The 25,527-nt window shown below is 46.1% G+C and overlaps 1 long non-coding RNA gene across 2 annotated transcripts in view; it reads left to right on the top strand.

The window, feature by feature from the left end:
* The first annotated feature begins 696 nt into the window (after positions 1–696).
* The window catches only part of LOC144824870 (uncharacterized), a 261,419-nt gene continuing 236,588 nt past the window's right edge, over positions 697–25,527 (top strand). The window contains exons 1-3 of one of the 2 annotated variants that reach the window (XR_013609157.1): positions 712–818; positions 1,477–1,601; positions 2,455–2,631. This is a non-coding gene — a long non-coding RNA (uncharacterized LOC144824870). Of the gene's footprint in view, positions 819–1,476; positions 1,602–2,454; positions 2,632–25,527 lie in introns of both variants that reach the window. The other variant, XR_013609158.1, reaches the window with a different exon arrangement.

Genomic DNA, 25,527 nt, shown 5'->3' on the forward strand with positions numbered 1-25,527 from the left:
ACCCTGTGCCTCATGGGAACAGTCCAGCCCGAACTGCCAAGCCATGCCTTCCCTGGACCGGAAACAAGCTTCCGAGGACCTGTTTCTGGCATTACAGCCGTCTTCAGCCCGACTTGCTTGAATCCAGTGGCAAAGTGAGCAAAGGACTCACGTCAGACAGGCACAGGGTCAGACTGATTTGCCCTTGGTTGCCTCCCGCTCCCTGCTGTGCGGCTGCTGCTGCTGTCACTGCTGGCACGGCTGCTGGCACCTGGACACTCATGGTGGCGCTGTGATTTGGTTGGGCGTCACCCTATGACGGCCTGCGCCGGAGGTTAGACTCTTCCTTTCTGGCGCCAACGTGGACGTGCACTTTTTTTTTCTTTCTCTCGCTGCGCCACTTGCTCACTGCGTGGTGTGAGGCCTTTGAATGTTCCTGTGCGTGGTGAAGGGGTCTAAAGGGTACACTAGTGAGCGACTGGGCCAGTGTCCCACCTCTCACCCCTTTGTATGTGTTCCTTATGATTTTCCTTTACTTTTTTATTTTTTTCTTTGGCGCTGCCAATGCTTGATTGGAGCCTCACGTCCTCGTGTAGGTTGGGGCTGCCCGGCACACGCTGCTCATCTAGGCCGTTTCGCGCACGTGGGGCGGGTCCGACACTGCGTGTGCCGCTAGCGCTCTCGCCTCGCACGTGGGGGCCGTTCCTGTATTTTCAGGCACTGCGTCAGAGAGCCTCGACTGGGGGCCTTCGATGGCAGGCTCGCCTCTCTCTGCGGCCGCTCGCAGCTGGGCGGGCCGCCACGGGGCGTCAGGATTGCCAGAGGCACCAGGAATGCAGGTGGGCCTCAGTGGGGACAACACTCGACGACACAGGTGCGGGGAGGGACGCGCGTCGAACTCACCCGTCTGCTGCGTTTGCGCCGGGAGCCCGCCAGCTGAAGGCGTTCCCTCTGGCAGGATACGCGTGGGCAGGCTCGCACCGGCAGGCTGACAGCCGCTGGCTGTCTTGGGGCACGCTGGGGCCCCTGCTCCTTCTCCACACACAGTCCGCACTGGAGCGAGACAGCCGCGGGTGGGCACCGCGCGTCCCGGAGCAGGCAGGCACGCGTGGTCAGGTACCGGCCTCGTCTCCGGTGTAGGGTCTGCCGTGCTACAGGTAGGCCCTAACTTAGCTACACAAATAATATGCCAGACTGGTTATGCTGCACACAGGCAGGAAGACCCCGAGCGGTCTTCCGCAGGTTTATTTATCCCCTCGGCGCGGGCCCGCCCCGAGGGGTGTGGGATGCGTGTTTGAATGGATTCAAAGTAGAGGAACACTTTACACCATCTAGGTCCATCGACACCTTCGGTCAAGCATACCATTTGGCTAACCGCGGACACGGTCCACATCTTTTCAAGTGCATAACTACAGGAATACAGTATGCTTCTTTCATTCACCTGAGCAGCCTCATGGTTCCCAGCAATGATGTTTTCATTGTTCACTTCCTTTTTAGGTTGCGCAAAGTAACTCCACATTGCTTACCTCGCTTCCTACAAGTCATCCGAGACCTTCGCTTAAGCCCATTCGGGGTGAAACCGTGAACGCGGCTCTCATCAGGTGTATCTGTACAAGTAAACGGTACACGCATCATTTCATTATTTCACTTTGCATCCAGTCCTGCGGTTTACTGCATTGACTCTTCACTTCAATTTAGGTCAATCGTTTTACCTCATAAGCGTTCACTTGCCTCACGGCATGTTTCTCACACAGTAACTCTCCAGTCAAACACTGTCCACCACTTTTAGATCTCCGACGTATGTTTTAATGCATTGTGTGCCACAGGACACATCCATTCTCATCTGGCCCCGATCCATAGTTCCTTGGTATCCCTAGCTCCTATGTTTTGCACATCTTGCACATCTTGCCCGACAGTAACAGAATACAATGTCCAACCTATGACACCGATCTAGAATGCTTGGTTGCGCCAAAGCTCTCACCTCCTCACGTGCATCTGCATGGTATCTTACCCCTTTTTAACTCATTTTAAGCTCATCCTAACTAACTTTCCCAATTTGTCTTCTCTCTTATTCTCTCATTACAGGCAATTTTATTCAGGCATGTAACACTATGTCCAGATGATGATCCAAACATTTTTTAAAAGGGATTGAAACCTCATGACTCAGTGTACACCGCAAATGCGTTTCTAATTAAAATATTTATGTGTAACAGTGTCCCATTACATCCTTGCTTGTGCTATGTGAATGTGTAACATACAAGCAAGCCACTCTGCCCGAGCCTTTCCCTGTTTTTTTTCTGTTTTCTGTTTATGCCCTTCAAACATGTTCAGTAGTATGCAGGCTTGTGTCACACTTTATTGTTTTTGTATTCATTTTACAATTTAAAAGTATTTCTCTCGGGCTGGAAAGCTTTAAATATAGTAATGATTCTGAGTCTATATTCATCTTTCCCTATGATTATTGTCCATGTTTAGAAACTACTGTGTTTAAAACTAACAACCACGAAACAATCAGCTCTGGTACAGTTCAAACAGCTGGGAGTCCAGGCAGAAGAGAGAGAACTTCGTACCTGCACTTACCGTTGCCGGCACAAGATAAACTATGCGCAGCGGCGGTGACAGCCAGAAGGGAGAGGCACACTCAGAATTAAGGTTAGTCTCTACTGAGCATTTTAAGACACTCCTTTTGTGGAGGAAAAGTGTGCATTTTGAAACCAAATTTGATATGAAGTTTCAATTGAAGTCTTTATAGGCCTCTAAATAGGGCACAGAGTTATTTAATCAATGTGTTTCTTTCCTGTGTAGTGCCAAATGAACTTGTGAGGCGTATTGACATAGCTTTCAAGCAAGGGGTTTTGTGTAGGCAGTTAGGCTTTTCAGATAAAAATATATATAAGCTCATCTATTGTTTCTGGTGGTGGGGCAGTGTAAACATTTTAGGAGTCTGGATAACGTTTTTGAACTCTTGAATATTCCACTCACGCTAAAAGCACAGAGAGTTCTCAGCTAGTGGCCAGGGCATAGGTTATTATCAGTGCTGGGCAGCTTAGCACTAGGAGTGGGCAGAACTCTGCAGAATTTCATGGAGTTTTTATGTAACTCTGTGGAATTCCACAGAGTACTATTTTCACGAGGTCTGCCCACTCCTACATAGTTGTTGAATATAAACTGAACAAATTAATGAGATCAAGTAGCTGCCCAAGGGGGATATTGAAGAGTTGTTGGATGAACAAGAATAAGGAATTAAAGGTATGATAGAGTAAGTATATAATTATTGATAGAACGAGGTGTAATTTGGGGATGTGGGGGTGAGATGAATCTAGATCAGTCAAAGAGGTAGGAGATCAAGTCTAGGATATTTAATTTGATACCTTTAGCCTCAGTGAGAGGGGAGGGTGTGGAGCATGTCATAGGCAGCAGACAGGTGCCATAGTAGAAGTGTGCCATCTCTTTTTCTTTACAACATACATAGTAATTTAAAGTTGCAATTTACTCTTACAACATTTGAATAACTTTACTACTTTTTCCTATTCACAAAATGGTGAGAAGCTGTTCAAAAGTGTAGACATTCACACCTAAATACCCTAAAAAAGGGAGCAGAACCAGATGTACTTGTGTAAGTTACTGCTGCCAAAAAGGAGAAGTAGTATGTCCAGCACCACACAAGGCTAACCTCTACTTCCAGACAGAACCAAAAGTAATAGAGACAGGGATTTGAAATGCAAATCCACTTGAAATAAACTGTAAAATAATTTACAATACTTTAACAAATAGATAATGAAAACAAAACATATCATTTTCTAAATACAATTAAGGTAACAACCTTTCTTTAATTTATAAAATAGTGTAATATTGCTAGGTCTGTTGATTATAGATCTGATCACAATACGTCTTGGTATGATATGTCATGTAAAGCAGCCAATACTGAGAATCGGAAGAGCGATAAGAATTTGCAGGGAGAAACATACAATGGCCTAAAAAAGAGAGAGGCTGATTTAGAGACTGAATGCTGGGAGAAACTGGTGTATGCTTGTAATCCAAATAATCCCAGGCTTTTTGGAAGCTAGTATATGATGGTGCTTTCCTTGTGTGGTACCACAAATATGATGTGCATGCATATTGGCCCAAGGCGTGGACGCATTACCCAGTCATTTGAAAATGGAGATTCCATTGTTTTTCCCTTTACATACTCATTCCCTACTGAGGAAGTCTTCAAAGCCATACTTAAAAATCCCTCCAAAAACCCTGTTGGGCCGTATGGGGTCGCTATGGATCTATTCAAAGTTTTGGGCCCTCCACTTGCTAACATTATAATGTCCACGTGCAAGGCTGGTATTCCAACTTCCTCGCACACATCTATAACTATACTGGTATTTACAAAGGGGAATGTGAAGGAGACAAAGGGGCATATTTTCAAGCCCCTATCACCATCACAACATCACTTTTATTGTTATATTGTTATATATCCTTTATTTCGATAAAATATCATAAAAGGTACAGGTACAAGTAGAACATTTTCATTTTACATAATCCAATTGTGAATAGTTGTACAGATAAAATATCTATTGGAGGGAGTGCATATCATATTTAAAATATTTAAATAATTAAAAAGGCACATAAAATCAACTCCATAAAATCACAGCAGAGATTTTTGCTATCTTTACATCTTTTACAGTTTTTCACCCGCTTTTTTCCTAATAAAGTATACAGCAAGCAGGTACCTACTAATACAAAAAACTATAACTTGTCGCGTATCAGTTGTTAAAATTCTTTCTGCAACCCTATACATCCTGGCACCAATATTTGTACAAAGGGGTTTGATCCATTTTTTCCTGGCTACCAAATATACGGGGAAAAAAAATAGTATGTGTGCGTTATCCTCCTTCATGCCTTCGCTACACATAGCGCATTTATCATTGCCATTTGTACTCCACCCTGCTGAACGACTTTTTGTCATCAACGTTCCATATCTAAGCTTTAGGTATAGTGTTTTGGCTAAGGGAGGGTTTACTTCATTCAAACGGGGCTCGAAGCAAGGCTCTGTTTTAAACAAGTAAAATTCTTTAGTTAAAGAGCCATTAGATATATCATTAGTTCTCCGTTCGTTCATATAAGCCCAGAAGGAAGTTTTTAAAATCCTTTTTGACCATGGAGTTAGTGCAGATGGATTTGCCCAAAATTGGGCTAATCCAACCCTCACTAACCATACTCTGATATGGTCGAACCATGCAATACGGCTAAATACATCCAAGTCTTTTAGCTCAACTAGGGCTGCTCTATAATGTATTAGCTCAGGTGTGGTCCATAGCCTAACCCATAATATTAACGGTCTTAATATAGCATGATGATCTGTCCGCTTCATATTTAAATCTAGAAGCATTGGTATTGTTGGGGTACACACTGGCAATTTTAAAAGTGCTCTATAAAATTCATTCTCTTTGGCCTCAAAAGATTTTCTACAAAGATGTCCCCATAGCTCGGCCCCATATAGGGCTGCCGATTGCGCTTATGCCCGAAAAACTTCAAGTACCGTTAGCACAGCTTTATTCCAACTATCCCTATGTCTTTTTAGTATGGGGCGACTATTCTGTGTTAAAAGCAGCTTACTTTTTTCAATTTGGGATTTCCACTGCATTTTAGAGGCGAAGGATACACCCAAGTATGTAAAGGTTTTTACATGTTCCAATTTTTGGTTTTCTAAGACCAAGTGTCCCTTAAAGGAGCTATGTGGGTTTATTTGGTGGGTACTTGGTCTTGCTGGTATTTATCTCGAGGCCTTTTGCATTACAATATGAGTGAAAAGTATTAAGAAAGCATTGTAACCCTCTCGACGTTTGGGATATCAAGATGGTATCATCCGCAAATAGTAAGGCTGACACTGTTTCACCCCCCAATTTAGGTGAATCATCTTTACACTTGCTTAGGAAAGTGGGCATGTCATTAACAAACAGGGAAAAGAGGGTTGGGGCAAGGACACAGCCTTGGCGAACCCCCTTTTTATTGGTATTGCTTGAGTAAGTTTGCCACCTGGACCCCACCTCACTTTGGCACAGTTGTTATGGTGGAGTCTTTGTACTTGCTACAAAATGGTTTTTGGTAATCCCTGCTTGGCAAGCGCTTTCCACAACAAGTGTCTGGGGATGAGGTCAAATGCGGCTCTAAGGTCAACAAATGCCACATACAAATGGCCCTTCCGCAGATTAACATATTTCCAGCATGAGCAGCAGAACCTAAATATTTGATCTATAGTGCTAACTCTTGTTCTGAAACCTGCTTGGTATTTGGTGAGGACATCTCCATCCTCAATCCATTCATTGATCCGGTTTAAAAGGTGGCTGGCATACATTTTTTGTAATACATCTATTAAACTTATGGGGCGGTAGTTTGCAGGATCACTCCTATCGCCCTTTTTAAAAATACAAATGATTTCCGCCCCCCTCCAAGTATCAGGCATACTAGCACCTGCAGCTATATGATTACACAAATGGTTAAGATATGGTCCCCAGATTTTAACATCATGCTTGAACAAGTCTCCTGGTATGGAGTCTAGTCCTGGGGCTTTACCAGGTTTCACGCAGTTAATTGCTGTGACTGTTTCCTTGAGGCTGAATTCTAAAATGGACTCAGGTAAATTCGGAGATATTAGAGTATCCAGTTCGGACCCTGTATCAGGTGCTGCATATAGGTTTGTGAAATGATCCCTCCATGTCTTTTCTTCCAGAAAAACATCTCTGGTACCCTTCGCTTCCCTATTCTTATTTGCAACTATTTTCCAAAAACGAAAGGAATCCGTACTCTTTACTGCGGTCAGCATGTCTGCCCATATTGCTTCATCCCAGATCTTTTTAGCAGTCTCAAGTGATGTTTTATAATTCTGCCTTACTTCCCTCGCTTTGGAGCTATTACAGTTAGTTTTAATTGCTATTATTAATTCAGTTTTAGCACATCGACAAGCTTTATCGTACCAAGGTTTCCCCATCGGCTTTCTAATTCTATTCATAGTATCTGGTTTAACTAGCTTAGTTATTAATGGGGTTATTTCCAGTATAAATCCTTTATGTAGTTCTAGGAATTTATTCCCCTCCATTTCTACTTCTGTTGTTGTATAAGTGGAGAAGGTGCTAGCAAAGGTATTACATTTTTGCCAATTTCTCGTTGTTATCCAATGTATGGGCCCATTTAACTGCACGACGATTGTTGGTCACAGTTATATTATCGATGGTATCTAAAGCAGGGAATTTATAATCCAATATACTAGATATAATCTCTCTTTTTAGTATTAATTCAAGCGGCCGATGGTCACTCTCTACCCTTTTCTTGACCTTAAAGTCTACTATATATTGCCATAGGTCAAGGGAGAGGGCTACATAGTCTATCTTACTTTGCATGTCCTTCTTAAAAAATGTGGGAACCATCAGTACATCAGAAGTATGTCGACCATTACATGCTCTTAGCCCATGAGTGGTCATTAAGCTTGTTATTTGAAGTGCTAAGAATGTACATGCAACCTGCTTCAAGCTAGATAATTTGGGGATCTCATTCACCATATCTTCATCCTCATGGATGCAATCCAGCCCTTTTATTGGTTCATACTCACAGTTGAAATCTCCCCCTAAGATTATGCCTGTACCTATGTGTGATTTACTTAAAAGGTGCTCCAGTTGGGCAAATACCTGTGACTCCTTAGAAGCCAGACCAGGGCGATTATATACGTTGTATATATTCAGAACCCTGTTATCGTTGGTCAATATTTGTATGCCCAATATGTCAGGGGAGTTTTTCTCTATCTGCTTTATAATACCATTAATGGTGACTTTTATCCAAATCAGTAAGCCCCCTGATGGCCTACCTTTTTTAGACGGGATTGCACCAATACAATAAGTTTTGTATCCTACTCGATGGACCATTTTAGTGGCCCAGGTTTCCTGTAGTAAGCATATGTCGCTTTTTTCGACATATTCGTTCCACCCCGGGTCTTTTGTATTCTTTATCAAGCCTGCAATGTTCCATGAAGTTATTTTTAGACTAGAGCTGTCTTTTAGTTTATCTCGTGGTGCATTATTCCCACTTGGGTTTGAGACCAGAATTGTTATGGGTGCAACATCTGCGCAACCATTACAACCAGTTTCTTCCCTATTACTATTTATGGTTTCAGGTATGATAGAGTTAACCCCTGCATCTTCTTCTCCCGTCTCCTTAGTTAGGCTTTTCTGTGTGAGTGGCAGGGGCAGTCAATCCACTCCATCTAACTGCGATAACTCCTGAAATCTGTTATGTGTCACTACAGAGAATGCCATATTGGGTATTGTTGCTGAAGTATGATTCAGGGATTTATAGAAATACCCTAAAGGGGGACCCTGAATGTTTGTGTGGCTTGCAGCTGAATCTTCATGAATTCGAAGAAGGGAACGCACCAAATATGGTTGCCTAAAATTGACAACTATGCAGTCTCCAAGTATATCTTTTGGTGAATTACCCACCCATCCTACCCTGCGTACCATTAGGATCTCATTGGTTTCCTAGTATTAAGGTTTCTGTGTTTAGACAGCCAATCCATTACTCTATTTTAGGACGTCCCGCGACTCCATCTGTTCTCTTTTTAATGCAGGGACTCCTGCTAGTACTAAAACATACGGGCATGTTGCTCGGCGCAGGTCTAAAGCATCTGTTTTAGGAACCAAATCTGTACCTTTGGGGCTATATTGTGTCTCCCTATAAGAATTGGACACTGGTCCATTCTTTGCCTTGTGTCTAGGCGGGGTAAATGAAATCCTCGTGGTTACCAAAGGAGGAGTGATATTTTCTTTGTTAAGTCTGTTACAGGCTTTAACAAAACACAATATGAGGGGGGTCTAAGGGGAAAAGATTTTTAGAGACCAACTTGCATCCTGTCCCCCAAGCTAACAAGTAACAACACACAGAGAATGCTACGGGTCTATGAAAGAACTATGCCTGACTTAATGAAAATCACTAAACACTCAATTGTAGTGTAAGGAAGTAGTTGTTCTGAGGAGAGAGTGTAAAATGAAATAAGAATACCCATCAGCCCACCTGCTGGGGGAAAATCGTCATCTGGCTTATAGTTGGAAACTGGTATCCACTAGACACCTCTTCAGATTTCTTTCGAGGAGTGCCAGTATTGGATCCACCAGTGAGATGGACAGTCAGCAGGTAAAATTGGTAGGTTGAAGGGAAGAGTTGCAGTGCTCAAAAAAAGGTGTAAATGTGAAAGATAAATGTGATATTGTTAAAAATGCCTGTTATGATGCCAAGAAACAACTTTATTGGGAGTGATCAACATAACGGCATGATTAAAAGCAGAGTGAAGATAGTATGAAAAAATTACTATCATGCTCTGCACCTTCTGACCAATCAGAACACACCTGCTTGTTTATATTACTCTTGAGAGCTTATATTTCATCCTCTTTAAATCTTTGGACGACCTTTTCTCTTCGTCTGTCTGAAATAAACCAATCAGCTTTTTGTTGATGAGGTTCCGGGCCACACATTCTTCTTCCCTGACTCGTATGATTGTAAGGATATTTAACCATACTTCTTTACAACCTGGAAAATCGGATGTTCCACCTTACGACTTCCGATTTCTATAATGAACCAATTGCCTTACAGCGGGGATAGTTATGTGTCTCCTTTTGATGTACGGTTTTACACTTATATCCTTGGGGGTTCTGAGGAGAGAAAAGCAGCAAAGAGAGAGAGTGTAAAATGAAATAAGAATACCCATCAGCCCACCTGCTGGCGGAAAATCGTCATCCGGGTTATAGTTGGAAACTGGTATCCACTAGACACCTCTTCAGATTTCTTTCGAGGAGTGCCAGTATTGGATCCACCAGTGCCAAGAAACAACTTTATTGGGAGTGATCAACATAACGACATGATTAAAAGCAGAGTGAAGATAGTATGAAAAAATTACTATCAATTTTAGATAATGGTTGGTCAACATGTTTCAGCCTTATAAGGCTTTCATCAGGACCTATAATATACACTTCTGTAACAGTGAACAAAGCAAAAAACAATTGATAGAAATGTAGACCTACCGGTAAATTATTACTATGTGGTAGTTTCATATCATTCTGACAAGAACTCTCCTGAGAAAAGAAGAGAAAAGGAGAAAACACACACAACATAAATGATGTAAACCATTGTGAGAACATCAGTGTATGTGTAGATCAACATACCACACTTTGGTAAAAGCAGACTCACCCATCATTGGTATGGAGAAGGCCTCACCTCGACTGGCGCTCGCTCAGGTCAAAGAGGCCACGCTCTAAACATGGGGAGGAAAAATAGGTTGCATTTGAAAATCTAACCATATGCATATAGCGAGATTCCTTTGGTCATATTCTTTTATAAATATGAAAAACCAAATTGGTTATGTAGGCGATTGCTAATGGCAGTTTGAGACAAGAAAAGCATTGGTTGATAGTGAAAAATTAAGCGCCCCTAGTTTGTATGTACTAGTGATGATTGACACACTAGTTTGTAAAAAGCATCTCTCTTAAAAGGTGTATCCATGTGTAGCCATAACCATGGAAAAAGAGAGGAGCAGCTATTCATCGATCTTGAACACGTATATTAAATGCGTGTCTCGTCCAATGAAACAAAGATATTGCATATCTGAGCCATCCCAAAATAGCAGCAAAAGGATTCCAAAGCTGTTGCTATGAAACTGCAAAGTGCAAAGGCTCCACGGGGAACAATGCTGAAAAGGGATTCATGGCGATGAAAAAATGCTGAGAATGCCGCCACCAACCTGTCCGTCGTTGCCTCGGTCTATCATCTGAGCCGAGGGGAAGGTGGCGATCGTATCAGCCTAGTCTGTAGAAATAGACCACTTGCGGACCAGAAAGGGACCGCGTTATGAAGCTTAACCGGATATACTCAATGGTAATTGGTTCCATGTAAGAGCCTGGGGACCAGAAATAGTCGAAGGCAACGATCGTATTGGCCTCATCTGTTAAGAATGAAGCACTTGCGGACCACACTGGGACCGCATTGTAGAGCTTGGCCAGATTTGATTGGTTCATTGTAGGAACCGGAAACGGAAGGAGAATTTCAGCCACCGGTCTGTTGAAATACATAATTATGACCGTATGACCGTATGCACCTATAAACATGTGATTTGGGCCAGAAAGACCTTGGACGGTGATTGGTCCTTAATGGAATCTGACCCCCAAGGATATAAGTGTAAAACCGTACATCAAAAGGAGACACATAACTATCCCCGCTGTAAGGCAATTGGTTCATTATAGAAATCGGAAGTCGTAAGGTGGAACATCCGATTTTCCAGGTTGTAAAGAAGTATGGTTAAATATCCTTACAATCATACGAGTCAGGGAAGAAGAATGTGTGGCCCGGAACCTCATCAACAAAAAGCTGATTGGTTTATTTCAGACAGACGAAGAGAAAAGGTCGTCCAAAGATTTAAAGAGGATGAAATATAAGCTCTCAAGAGTAATATAAACAAGCAGGTGTGTTCTGATTGGTCAGAAGGTGCAGAGCATGATAGTAATTTTTTCATACTATCTTCACTCTGCTTTTAATCATGCCGTTATGTTGATCACTCCCAATAAAGTTGTTTCTTGGCATCATAACAGGCATTTTTAACAATATCACATTTATCTTTCACATTTACACCTTTTTTTGAGCACTGCAACTCTTCCCTTCAACCTACCAATTTTACCTGCTGACTGTCCATCTCACTGGTGGATCCAATACTGGCACTCCTCGAAAGAAATCTGAAGAGGTGTCTAGTGGATACCAGTTTCCAACTATAAGCCAGATGACGATTTTCCGCCAGCAGGTGGGCTGATGGGTATTCTTATTTCATTTTACACTCTCTCCTCAGAACAACTACTTCCTTACACTACAATTGAGTGTTTAGTGATTTTCATTAAGTCAGGCGTAGTTCTTTCATAGACCCTTAGCATTCTCTGTGTGTTGTTACTTGTTACAGGCTTTATCCAAATATCTTTCTCCCAGTTCAGCTCCTTTGCCCAATGGGGTTCCTAGTTCAATATGGTCCTCATTCTTTGCTATGATTACTTCTAGTTTAGATATCAAATCCCCTCCCTCTGCAATTATTCTATTTCCCTCAGTTATGTTTTTACCTAAATGGGCAACAGCAGCATTTAACTGGGTGATCCCTTTATTTAGCTCTCTTAGTTTGTGATCCATTGATTCGCTTATTTGATTGTGGACAGAGGTTTAAGTTGTTATTATGACATCTGCCACAATCTGTTCCAGCCCATCAACTAACCCCCTATCAATTATAGATTCATTAGGGTTGATTGCATCAGTTTGAACCCCAATGGATCTGGCAGTAAGTCCTGTGGATTCTGAATCTTTCGCATGCAGATTGCAGCCCCCCCTCTTCAAGCCGGCTTTCATTTTCTTATGGCAGGATTTCTTCCCCTTGATGAATAGTCACCACTTCCCCCTGTCTGCTTAGTTATTGTAGCTAACTGCTTTTGGACCCACAGTCTAGTAGATATTCCGGGACTCGTCTCTCTGCTTTCTGTTTCTAATTCGATTAGGGTAATCGGATGATCTAAGGTATACCCTAACTGTTCCTGTTGATCTGCTACTACTGGTAGTGAAATTTCCAGTGGGGGTGCCTCCCTGGCTACCGTGTATGTGGGGAGTTTAGAAGGGTCAAGTGATAGTCTTCTCTGGGCAATTTCGATTTCTTGGTTCAAAGCCTTTTCAGTTCGTGTTATGAAATCATCCAGTGTTCCCACCGTGCCCTTTCTTTTACTCATTGTTAATGTAGACATCCCCAAGTCAAATATCACACCGTACCCGTGTGTTTGGTATATTGCAAAAGAATTGGTTGAATAAAACTTATTAACAATACCTTTTCCTACAGGCAGACCAAGAGGGGGGGCCCAGCCCAGCCTCCTCCAGCCTGTGACGGCCTAGGACGGTCCCGCCCTTGTCCCGGGCTTAACTCAGGCACTCCCGCGCGTTCCCCCGACGCGGGGGGTGATGCGGCTATTTGTGCGCCTCCAGCCGCGTTTTCCCGTAGCGCGGCTTCCGGCCGCAGGGTCTGCTGGGAAATGTAGTTGCCCCCAACCTGCTCACCCCCACACAGCAGCCGCACAGTTGATACCGGGATGCGGCGGCGGGGGGGGAGCGGACACCAACACAGGAGGTGAGTTAAATAAAGGAAATGGCCCCAGCAAGTTCTATCGAAGCAGTCTGGCAGTCTGGCAGTCTTTCCCGCTCTGCCGGGGGTGATGCGGCTATTTGTGCACCTCCTGGCGCATTTTCCCGTAGCGTGGCTTCCGCCCGCAGGGTCTGCTGGGAAATGTAGTTGCCCCCAACGAGCTCACCCCCACACAGCGGCCGCACAGTTGATACCGGGATGCGGCGGCGGGGGGGAGCAGACACCAACACAGCAGGTGAGTTAAATAAAGGAAATGGCCCAGCAAGTTCTATCGAAGCAGTCTGGCAGTCTGGCAGTCTTTCCCGCACTGCTGGGGGTGATGCGGCTATTTGTGCACCTCCTGGCGCATTTTCCCGTAGCGCGGCTTCCGGCCGCAGGGTCTGCTGGGAAATGTAGTTGCCCCCAACGAGCTCACCCCCACACAGCGGCCGCACAGTTGATACCGGGATGCGGCGGCGGGGGGGAGCGGATACCAACACAGGAGGTGAGTTAAATAAAGGAAATGGCCCAGCAAGTTCTATCGAAGCAGTCTGGCAGTCTTTCCCTTTTAGTGATGTTGTGATTGCGATAGGAGCATCGCCTTATTTGCAAAGCAGCGTTAAGCCACTTAACGTGGCTTAACGCTGCTTTGTGAATAAGGCCCCCTTTCACGGTACACTTAGCGTGAAAGGGGCGGGCAATGGGTGTTGTGGTGGGCGTTCCTCCTCAACACCCATTGATTTTGACATTTTCCGCTATTCACAAGAGCAGCATAAATAGGAGGCAGCACAAAAATCCTGGTCTTAAACAGCCGAAATGAGGCAAAATTATTTATTTCTCCTAGTTTTTGCTGTTTTCGTGTGTGCTGCCTTGGGCAGCACACATAAAAAGTAGCAAAACGCCATTGATTGTTTGTGTACAGGAAGTTCCCCCTTCCAACGCTATTGATTGTTTATGTGCTAGAAGTTCCCCCTTCCTGTACATAAACAATCATTTAACAAAAAATGCAGTTTTGCAACTTCTATGTGTGCTGCATTAAGCTTTGAAATTATAAAGCACCATTTAAAGATTGTTTATGTACAGAAAGAGCGACCGTCCTGCACATAAACAATCTTCCCTTCAACACAGGCATCCTTGCACTATGGTGCATGGATACCTGCATCGGCAGCTTAATTTAGCACCAGCACAGGGGGAAAGGCAGGGCTGCACCATATTCTAGTAAATATGGGGCAGCCCTGAGTTTATAAAGTGATGAAGCATGTCGTTAGCCATCTTGCAAATATGCCCCCAAAATGTATCCACCCCATCTCCCTACCTAATTCCACTGTAAAGATCATTGGCAGAATTGTCTTGAATAGGTTGCTGCTCTGGACCCCAGAGATAAATACTCTGTTCTTGGGTCAATACCGGTTTAGGAAAGGACATTCACCTACAAATGAACAATGTTTAAATCTGTATCTCTTAGTGAATACATAATTATAAGTTTGCAAAGTGTAGCTCCCTCAATCTAGCAATTATGGACCTAACCATGGCTTTTGAGTGTGTCAACAGGTCAAAACTGTGGGACACGTTAACAGCTGAGTGACTTGGTGGCCTACTTTAGATCTTTTCATCCGGATCTAGTTGCTTCTGAGAGATGGGGAGGTAGTAGAATGTTCTAACACTTTTCCCCTAAGGTGTAGAGTCCACCAGGGATGGGTGCTAGCTCCCATTTTGTTTATGCTCTATAAAAAGTGTTTAGAATCTGTTCTTGTGAATTCGGGGTCAGTTGTACCAGTTGTTAATAAAAAAGCCTTTCCTGCATTTTTGTACGCAGATGCTGTTTTGTTTGCCAGAACAACAACCTGCCTTAGTTAATTTCTTGCCTCGTTTGTCTCCTACATGAAACATCTTGATTTGGAGACAAGCTTTTGCTAAACCTTTATTATAATCTGTGGCCACAAAAATGTGAAAATCCACTATTTGAGAATCAACAATAGGAATATTGAGAAAAAAATCCAGTATCCTTATCTTGGCCTAATGTTTGATAGTTTCTGTACTTGGGACCCTTGTGCTGCCAATAAGAAAAATTGTTTCTTGCAGGCAGTTGCACAATTGTTTCTCTTGTTTCCTCTATTGGAAATTGTTAGAAACGGGATCTCTGGCTGGCCAAGGCTTGCGCCAACGTCAGTCAGAGACCACCACTTCCAAGTCAGGGCAAGGGAGTCACACACCAAGATAACCCCTGCTCACCCTCTAGGTAACGTGACGCGAGCAGCAAGGCTAATCTCGGAGGCGATGTGTAAAGCGTTTGCGCGCGCACCCCAGCAACAACACCCTAGGCCCACCACAAAGGAAACTCCACACAAGGTTATATCAAAAATAGACTTTGTATTATAATAATAAAAACACATTAGATAACACACACACTTTACAATGTGCCAACAGGCACGGGCAAGATTTACAAGGGATTATGTACAGGACAGGGCCACCTGGACCACTGTCAGGGGTATACACTTTTTAGAAATAATACTTCTAGGTATAACACTTAGCACATCAACATATAATGACTGTAACACAGAAATAGTAAATGTAGCATACAACCAGTAACTACTGGTAAAGGGAAAATACCTCCTACGCCACCCTAAACACTGTAGGGAAATCACGCAGGGAACTAGGACCTTATCATCAGGACCTATGGAAGGAAAACCATCACCTAAGCAGGTCACTTTTAGCAAAGGGAAGGAAACCTAAAATAATCACCTAGGCAAGTAACATTTAGCAAAGGCAAAAAAACATCAACATTCCTCTAAGCAGGTCACTTTTAGCAAAGGGAAATAAAAGCATAAGGAATCACCTAAGCAGGTCACTTTTAGCAAAGGTAATAACATAAACAATCCTCTAAGCAGGTCACTTTTAGCAAAGGGGATAAAACAAACAATTACCTAAGCAGGTCACTTTTAGCAAAGGTAAACAAACATTCCTCTAAGCAGGTCACTTTTAGCAAAGGGGAATAAAACATAAAGAATCACCTAAGCAGGTCACTTTTAGCAAAGGTAATAACAAACAATTGCACATGAAACATGAAAACACATTCAGAGGTGCAGGTAGAACATTTGCGCAGAAATCACATAAGCAGTAACTCATAAATTGCGCAGGGTGCTTGTAGCACAACACTAGAATTGTCCCCCAGGCCAACTGGCCTCGCCGGCGGCGCTTCTCTCCTCGCTGCCCGGCTCTCGCTCTGCGGCGGCAGGGCGGGACTTCCGGTTTGTGGGTCTCGGGCCGCGCTGCGATTGGTCAGCCAGCCCAATGCTTCCGGGTCGTCGCGGGCAGCGCGGCGGCCCGGCGGGGGGGGCTGCACACACTCCTCGGCTGCGGCGGAAACCACGGGGCAATGCCGGGTGGGCTCCGGCGGTAAATAATTAAATAAAACGGGGCAATGCCGGGTGGGCACCGGCCTCCGAATTAAAATATCAAGCGAGTTGGGCACTCGCTATGCCGAAAATCGGCAATAAAGCGGGCAAACGCCGGGTGGGCACCGGATGCACAAAGTAGAGCGCTCGAAGCGCTAGAAGGGAAATAAAGCGCTATCAAGTGCCAAGGGCTCAAAATAAAGCACTCCTCAGCGCTAAAGGGACAAAATAAAGCGCTCACAGCGCTAGAAATATAAGCAAAGCGCTCCCAGCGCTGAGGGGAGGAATAAAGCGCTTCTAGGCGCTCTGGCCCAAAGCAAAGCTCCAGCAGGGTCTGGAGGCAGGCAGGGGGGCAAGGCAGGGCCAGAGCCAGCACACTGGGTCTCCAGGCAGGGAGACAAGCCAAGTGGCGGTCCTCCTGGCCCCAGCAGCAGCAACAGCCCCCTCTGGCAAGGATCCAAAAGTAGAACAAATTGTAAGGGGACACAGCCCCTTCTTATACTGTGAAATCCCTTGTTTCAGGGTGCAGGGTGAGGGGAAACCAGTTGCAGCTGGCTTGGGAGTATCCTTGATGGCCCAACCACCCCTTTCATTCATTGGGTAGGCTAGGGTCATTAGAGACACCACAGGGGGGCGGAGCCAGCATTGTGTGAGGAAAAACCCAGCCCATCCAGGACCCAGGTGCACTCCTCCCACACATCACTCATGCTGATCTCACACTCACCACCGGGCAGACCCATCCAGACTTCCTGGAGCCTGGCATGCCAGCCAGCTCCAGCCAATCACGCTCCAGTATCCTCACTGCACACATACATCAATGTCCAGAAGTAGCACTTCCCTTCTAGACACATACAAGCCGCACATACCATTGCGCAGCATTCATTCTCACGAGTTCACACATATTAAACTCGAGCCTGCACTCCCCACGCATCAGGAACTAACATGGACACACACATTCCCCATGCATTCCTATGGGAGAGCAGGCCAGGCATACTACACGCACGCACTTTCACTCTGGGACACAGGGAAAAAGTGCGCAGAGACCCAAAAATCATTACACAGGGTCACAAATAAAAGCAAAAAGTTTAGGGGTGAACCTGCCCTAAGGCCCAAGTCCAACACAACCCCCTTCCAGCCAAAACGCAGGGCAGACCAATCACCACCGTGATGGGCTTCCCTGCTTGGGGCGATAAAACACGGACGCGGGCCCACAACTGCAGGGACACCCTCCTGTTTTATGCCACGGTGAACCCCTAGGGTTCCTTCTAAAACTACTGTAGGGACTAACTGGGGTACCCCACTGGTACTCTCCAGCTGCCCTCGGCCAGGACCAGGCCCTAGGCCACCCAGGTGCCACTGGATCCTGCCTACTCACAAAGTGGGGGGTAGTAACCCCTGGCACATAATAGCCATTCTCCACCCTTCCTGTCTGCAAGACAGGGCTAGACTGCCACTGGTTCTCCAGCCTAGGGTCTACAACCTTAGGTGGACCAGGAGTCTCAGGGAAGGCTCTCCTCCCCTTACCTCTTCTCCTAGGGTTTCTCCTCCTCCTGCGAGGGGTACCCTCTGAACAACATTCTCCCAACCTAGGGTTTAACCCCTCAGGTTGCACCGGGGTCAGAGGTGGGCTCTCCCACCCTCTGCACCCCCTTCCAGAGTCCTGCTCCCTCCCAACCGGGGCGGTACCTCTGGATGAAGAACTGGTCAGGACACTGATTACAGTAGTCCCACCCTTCAGGTCAGGCGGATCCTGAACCTGGCCTTCCAACCTCCGGTCTAGAACCTTTGGTGGAACCAATGCCTGGCACTCCAGGACTTCTGGGGACTCACATACTATTCCCCAATCACTCTTTTCGCTGGACTCCCGTACTCTCCCCACTGGAGCGGTACTGCCAGACTCTAGAACCATAGAAGCTCCGCTTACAGATGCTCCAGGTTCTCTACCCACTAGGAGATCTCCCTCAAGTGAACTAACAGGCAAGCCTAGGTTCCCATCCTGGTGTTCCCTAAAGAAACCATCCAGGCTCTGTGACAGGGCTTCGGGCGTCTGGGGACTCTCGGTCACACACTCACTCCTGCTCCACTGAGACAGGCAGTCAGCCCCTACACCCTCCTCACTAACCTGGGACCTAGCTGGGCTACTCTCACCCTCCTCCACCACACTGGACTGGAAGACACCTGACCCACTATTGTTGGAATCACTCACCAGTGACTCTAAAGAACCTCTCGCACTGTCCCAGCGCTCTGCTTCCTCTGCAAGGTCCCAAGGACAAAAACATTTCAACTTCAGCAGGTGCTGGCGCAACTCTGGACAAACAACACTGAGCAACTGCTCTTTGAGGAACATATTCACCACTTCGTCCACCTCATTGTCCGAGTTAGCCCTCAGCCAATCCCACATTGCATCAGAACAGTCATCCACAAAATACGGCCACCTCTGGTGAGGTGGTTTCCTAAGGTTCCTGAATTTCAACCTGTTCTCCTCCTCTTGGGAAACAGGTACCATACTCGGGGAACTGGGAGTGGGACTGTCTACACTAACACTTAAATAGCTGCCACCACTGGACTCAACCCTCCCTGGGGAATCCAGAAAATCAAAATTGCACTCAGGGGATAACCTACCCTCTAGGGTTACCTTCTCCCTGAACAAGGCCCTCTCAGCCTCTAGCTTGGCTTGCTCCAACCTGAGCTGTTCCATCGCTAGCTGATGCTCCCGCTCTTCCCTCCTATCCAACCACTCTTCTGGGGACAGGGAAAGGGATGGGGTGCTGATACTGACACTGGACCCAGCAAGGGACTCCCTATCTATGGGGTCCTCACTATCTGCCGGTGCCCAATCACTGTCATCCTCATTCACTTCACATTTTTCAGGGCTCCCCACAGACTCACCACCCTCATGGCGTGCGGCCCGGGCCCTCTCCTCACTGCGCTCAAGATCCCTATGTACCTTACACCATTGGACCAGGTAGTTCCTAAGTTCATACTTAGTATCTGACCCATCCACCCCTATGTCTCTCTCTCTACAGAACCCTTCCAACTCCTGCGTATTGTACCAAACTAGATCACTGAGATCAAAGACAAGCTCCATCTTGGCAGGACGTTCTCAAGAAGAGTTTGACACAGGGAACCTGGGGGTCTGAGCTTACACAGGAGTACACAATTACAAAAATCAGCAAGATTCCTATCTCAGAGAACTTGCACTCCACTGTCCACTGTAACACAACACTCATTCACACACACCCTCCCCTCGGACCGGTAAGGCAGTTTCTACCACCCCTGATTTTCTCAACCTGACCACAAGTGACACAGGTACCAAACTCTGGAAGCAGGGCGGGGAACAAATGTACTGGACAGAAATTACAAAATGACACCTTTCAGGAGAAGCAAAACTGAACTTCCCTAAAAAACAATAATCCCCAAAATGTGGTTATCTAAAATTGCAGAGTTTTGAAGTGTGGTCTGTCGCCACTGTGGTACAGCGCAAACGCAAGTCCAATCCGCACCGCTAGCCACCAATGTTAGAAACGGGATCTCTGGCTGGCCAAGGCTTGCGCCAACGTCAGTCAGAGACCACCACTTCCAAGTCAGGGCAAGGGAGTCACACACCAAGATAACCCCTGCTCACCCTCTAGGTAACGTGACGCGAGCAGCAAGGCTAATCTCGGAGGCGATGTGTAAAGCGTTTGCGCGCGCACCCCAGCGACAACACCCTAGGCCCACCACAAAGGAAACTCCACACAAGGTTATATCAAAAATAGCCTTTGTATTATAATAATAAAAACACATTAGATAACACACACACTTTACAATGTGCCAACAGGCACGGGCAAGATTTACAAGGGATTATGTACAGGACAGGGCCACCTGGACCACTGTCAGGGGTATACACTTTTTAGAAATAATACTTGTAGGTATAACACTTAGCACATCAACATATAATGACTGTAACACAGAAATAGTAAATGTAGCATACAACCAGTAACTACTGGTAAAGGGAAAATACCTCCTACGCCACCCTAAACACTGTAGGGAAATCATGCAGGGAACTAGGACCTTATCATCAGGACCTATGGAAGGAAAATCATCACCTAAGCAGGTCACATTTAGCAAAGGGAAGGAAACCTAAAATAATCACCTAGGCAAGTAACATTTAGCAAAGGCAAAAAAACATCAACATTCCTCTAAGCAGGTCACTTTTAGCAAAGGGAAATAAAAGCATAAGGAATCACCTAAGCAGGTCACTTTTAGCAAAGGTAATAACATAAACAATCCTCTAAGCAGGTCACTTTTAGCAAAGGGGATAAAACAAACAATTACCTAAGCAGGTCACTTTTAGCAAAGGTAAACAAACATTCCTCTAAGCAGGTCACTTTTAGCAAAGGGGAATAAAACATAAAGAATCACCTAAGCAGGTCACTTTTAGCAAAGGTAATAACAAACAATTGCACATGAAACATGAAAACACATTCAGAGGTGCAGGTAGAACATTTGCGCAGAAATCACATAAGCAGTAACTCATAAATTGCGCAGGGTGCTTGTAGCACAACACTAGAATTGTCCCCCAGGCCAACTGGCCTCGCGAGGGCTGGAATGCCCTGAGTCTCAATGTCAGGGGAGGCTGCGCAGGCAGCACAGAACAAAAGCCTAAACGTAGCAACTGTCCACTAAGTGCTGGACAGTTGTAAATCACAGGTAGGCAAACGTTGGAGCCACGTGGGCTCAAGAACACTGGTGGGGAGGAGACACTGTGTGGGAGCCTTGGGGCTACTGACCACACTCGTGTCCCAAGAGCCTCTCTGGCTCGCAAAACAAATAGGCACTTAAGAGCTTCAGCGCTCTACAACAATTAAAATGGCCCCAGAGCCTCTCGGGGCTCAAAGATCAATAAAATTCCCCCTCGAGCCTCGGGGCTCGTAAATCGCTGTGGGCGTGGGAGCCTCTCGGGCTCTAAATAAACAAATTGCCCCCAGGAGCCTCGGGGCTCCTAAATCAATACTGTGGCCACGTTGGAGTCCCTCACGGGGGACTCAGAAACACTGGTGCACGTTGGAGCGGCCCGCTGCCAACCGGGGCCGCTCTAAGTAAAGACAGAACCCTGTCCCCGCACTCACCGGGTCTCGTTGCATCGGCGGGGGCGGGGAAGCATTCGCGGCCGGTCTCCTTGCGGGGCTCCTCTCTCTCGGGGCCTCGCCGGCGGCGCTTCTCTCCTCGCTGCCCGGCTCTCTCTCGCTCTGCGGCGGCAGGGCGGGACTTCCGGTTTGTGGGTCTCGGGCCGCGCTGCGATTGGTCAGCCAGCCCAATGCTTCCGGGTCGTCGCGGGCAGCGCGGCGGCCCGGCAGGGGGGGCTGCACGCACTCCTCGGCTGCGGCGGAAACCACGGGGCAATGCCGGGGGGGCTCTGGCGGTAAATAATTAAATAAAGCGGGGCAATGCCGGGTGGGCACCGGCCTCCGAATTAAAATATCAAGCGAGGTGGGCACTCGCTATGCCGAAAATCGGCAATAAAGCGGGCAAACGCCGGGTGGGCACCGGCTGCACAAAGTAGAGCGCTCGAAGCGCTAGAAGGGAAATAAAGCGCTATCAAGCGCCAAGGGCTCAAAATAAAGCACTCCTCAGCGCTAAAGGGACAAAATAAAGCGCTCACAGCGCTAGAAATATAAGCAAAGCGCTCCCAGCGCTGAGGGGAGGAATAAAGCGCTTCTAGGCGCTCTGGCCCAAAGCAAAGCTCCAGCAGGGTCTGGAGGCAGGCAGGGGGGCAAGGCAGGGCCAGAGCCAGCACACTGGGTCTCCAGGCAGGGAGACAAGCCAAGTGGTGGTCCTCCTGGCCCCAGCAGCAGCAACAGCCCCCTCTGACAAATATCCAAAAGTAGAACAAATTGTAAGGGGACACAGCCCCTTCTTATACTGTGAAACCTTTGTTTCAGGGTGCAGGGTGAGGGGAAACCAGTTGCAGCTGGCTTGGGAGTACCCTTGATGGCCCAACCACCCCTTTCATTCATTGGGGAGGCTAGGGTCATTAGACACACCACAGGGGGGCGGAGCCAGCATTGTGTGGGGAAAAACCCAGCCCATCTAGGACCCAGGTGCACTCCTCCCACACATCACTCATGCTGATCTCACACTCACCACCGGGCAGACCCATCCAGACTTCCTGGAGCCTGGCATGCCAGCCAGCTCCAGCCAATCACGCTCCAGTATCCTCACTGCACACATACATCAATGTCCAGAAGTAGCACTTCCCTTCTAGACACATACAAGCCGCACATACCATTGCGCAGCATTCATTCTCACGAGTTCACACATACTAAACTCGAGCCTGCACTCCCCACGCATCAGGAACTAACATGGACACACACATTCCCCATGCATTCTTATGGGAGAGCAGGCCAGGCATACTACACGCATTCACTTTCACTCTGGGACACAGGGAAAAAGTGCGCAGAGACCCAAAAATCACTACAAAGGGTCACAAATAAAAGCAAAAAGTTTAGGGGTGAACCTGCCCTAAGGCCCAAGTCCAACAGAAATTATTTCACATGCCCCTTACCTTAGATTTCTAAGAAAAAATGTATTCCCATCCTAACTCATGGTGCAGGTGGATGGATCTATAGGAATGTGGGCTTCATCCAAGTTGAAGAAAACAGAGTGTGCAATGTACTTTTGGGGTTCCCTTGACAACATCGCACTTTATTCCTCACCACGAGCCTGTGCTCACTTCCAGGTAACTTGGTACAGAGCAGTCAGGCTTAACTTAGATGCAATTTAAAAGTATTTGTGTAGCACTTCAACAGTACAACAGTGAAAATACAACACAAAAATGTTCACACACCAGGTTAGAAAATAGAGCATGATTTATTTAATAAATAAAACAAGACCAAAACAACAAAAATCCAATCAGTAGAACCGGAGTTCAGAATTTTAAAGGAACACACTGTAAAATAGCACCTAAAAGCATAAAGCTCCAACCAGAGATATCTGGTTGTAATGGACTAGGTCAAAATCAAAAGTTCAAGCTGACTGCAATGGAGCATGGGTTGAAAACAGTCCTAGTTTAGTCCCACTGAAGGTTTACCTTCTCACGTTTTGTGTAAAGACTCCCGATTATATTGAAGTAGGTCACCGGGAGCAAGGAGCGTCTCTGGTGGGGTTTGACGTGGTGCAAGGAGAAGGTTGGGTGTAGTGGATGGACAGGCGGGAGGGTACTTTGTGTTGGCTGTACTCCACAGGTGAATGATGCTTGCTGGGTGAAGAGATGGGCTTACGTCGGCTTGTGCTGTTTTTTTATGTGAATGACACAGTTCCGATGTGACTGGGCCTGTTCACTGATAAAAACAGCCCAAATGCTTGAAGGAAGAGCCCCCTGAGCCACAGCAAGTGCTCAGGACCAGAGGGCCACCACTTGGGGGAAGGGACCTCAAAGAAGAAGACAGGTCTGGGTGATGTTGGGGAGCATTTTATGTCCCTGAAGCACAGATCAGGAGGCCAGCAGACTGGTCTTTTGTGTCACTCTGGGGTCCTGGAATAAAAATAGGTTGCAGGTTCAATTCTTCTTCCCAGTGTGCTGAAGTGGTGGTGTCTGAGGTTCCCCTTTTATAGACTGGTGCCCTGGTTCCTGAAGGTGGGAGAAGCATCTAAGCAGTGTCTTTGAAATCCATGAAAATCTCTATCTCCTCCGCCCTGGCTCAAAGATGGCTGAAGTGACAATTCAGGGCCGTTAAGCTCTTTGTGTGTAGACAGGACATAGCCTATTAAAGTGTAAGTGAGACTGGGCCCAGCTACTCCCTCGCATCCTGCCAGTGATGGCCCATCGAGTCACACCTAAGCTTCCATTGTTCTTGCCTGTATAGGAGGAATACATGAAGCCCAACTCACTTACGTGCTCATGATGGAACCACGGCGTCATGAGCCACGGGTGGCGTGTGCTCATGACGGCGTGTTTCTGTCATGTTGCTGCCGCTCCACCCACGTGGGGCTAAGTCCCCGCCTGTGCAGGCAAATTAGTGAGCGGGCATGATCATGACTGAACCATGACATCATGAGCACACGTCGCCCGTGACTCATGAAGGGGTGGTTCCGTCATGAGCTCAGAAGCTCTGTGCTCACCCTAGCCCCCCCCTGCGCCACGGCGTAATTCGTGCGGCGGCAAAGGGGTTAAATTACAGACATTGACACAGTTATTTCCCATTCTTAAGGCCAAAACCTGTAATAATTTAGAGATACCATACCTCAGGCCATATTAATATGCTGTTTTCTGTGCTGCGCCCATGCAGAAGAGTTCTGTGCACTTCTTTCTGACATCTTGAGTGTATACTTTCAATTGAAATACGCCATGGTTAATGCATGTTTTCAGACAGAAGAGTTCAGAAACACAAAGGGACAATGACTGTGCTGCCCTGTATTTCTGACCACTGTTGCCAGCAAAACATGCATTAACTAGGAATACATTTAGGTAATGTATGTGCTCAAGGCATCAAAAAGAAGTGCACAAACCCCTTCTGCACTAGAACATTGCAGAGGGTGGCATCATGACGCTGGCCTTGATAATTATCTTATCATGTGCCTTTGGTAATTCCAGGTGCTATATTCCTTTTTTTTGTTCATAAAAAACACATTACAAGACTGTTATCTTATTGAGGTATAACATAGGTGACAAAAATAAGCAGGAGTGACTTGATGGACACATAGAAGGACAAGACACTAAGGAGGAAAGTTATGGTGGGTAAATCCATGTGAGATATCATTCATAAACATATATAAATATACATTTTATTTCATAACTAAATATTGTTTTATAATAGGGACCTTATTTAGAATTTTACAGACAACATTATCCATCATAAACATGAAGGGAGTCTCTTCCACCCTATGCAAGTACAGTTTTGCCTATGGAACTTGTAATATAGTCTGAGTCTTAGGATGTTAGCTGCCACATCATTGTTGATGTGGTGGCTGCCAATCAGATCTCATCTAGAGATCTGTCTGCTCCAG

This window comes from Lissotriton helveticus, chromosome 3_1 (genome assembly GCF_964261635.1).
Source record: "Lissotriton helveticus chromosome 3_1, aLisHel1.1, whole genome shotgun sequence".
Lineage (NCBI taxonomy): Eukaryota > Metazoa > Chordata > Amphibia > Caudata > Salamandridae > Lissotriton > Lissotriton helveticus.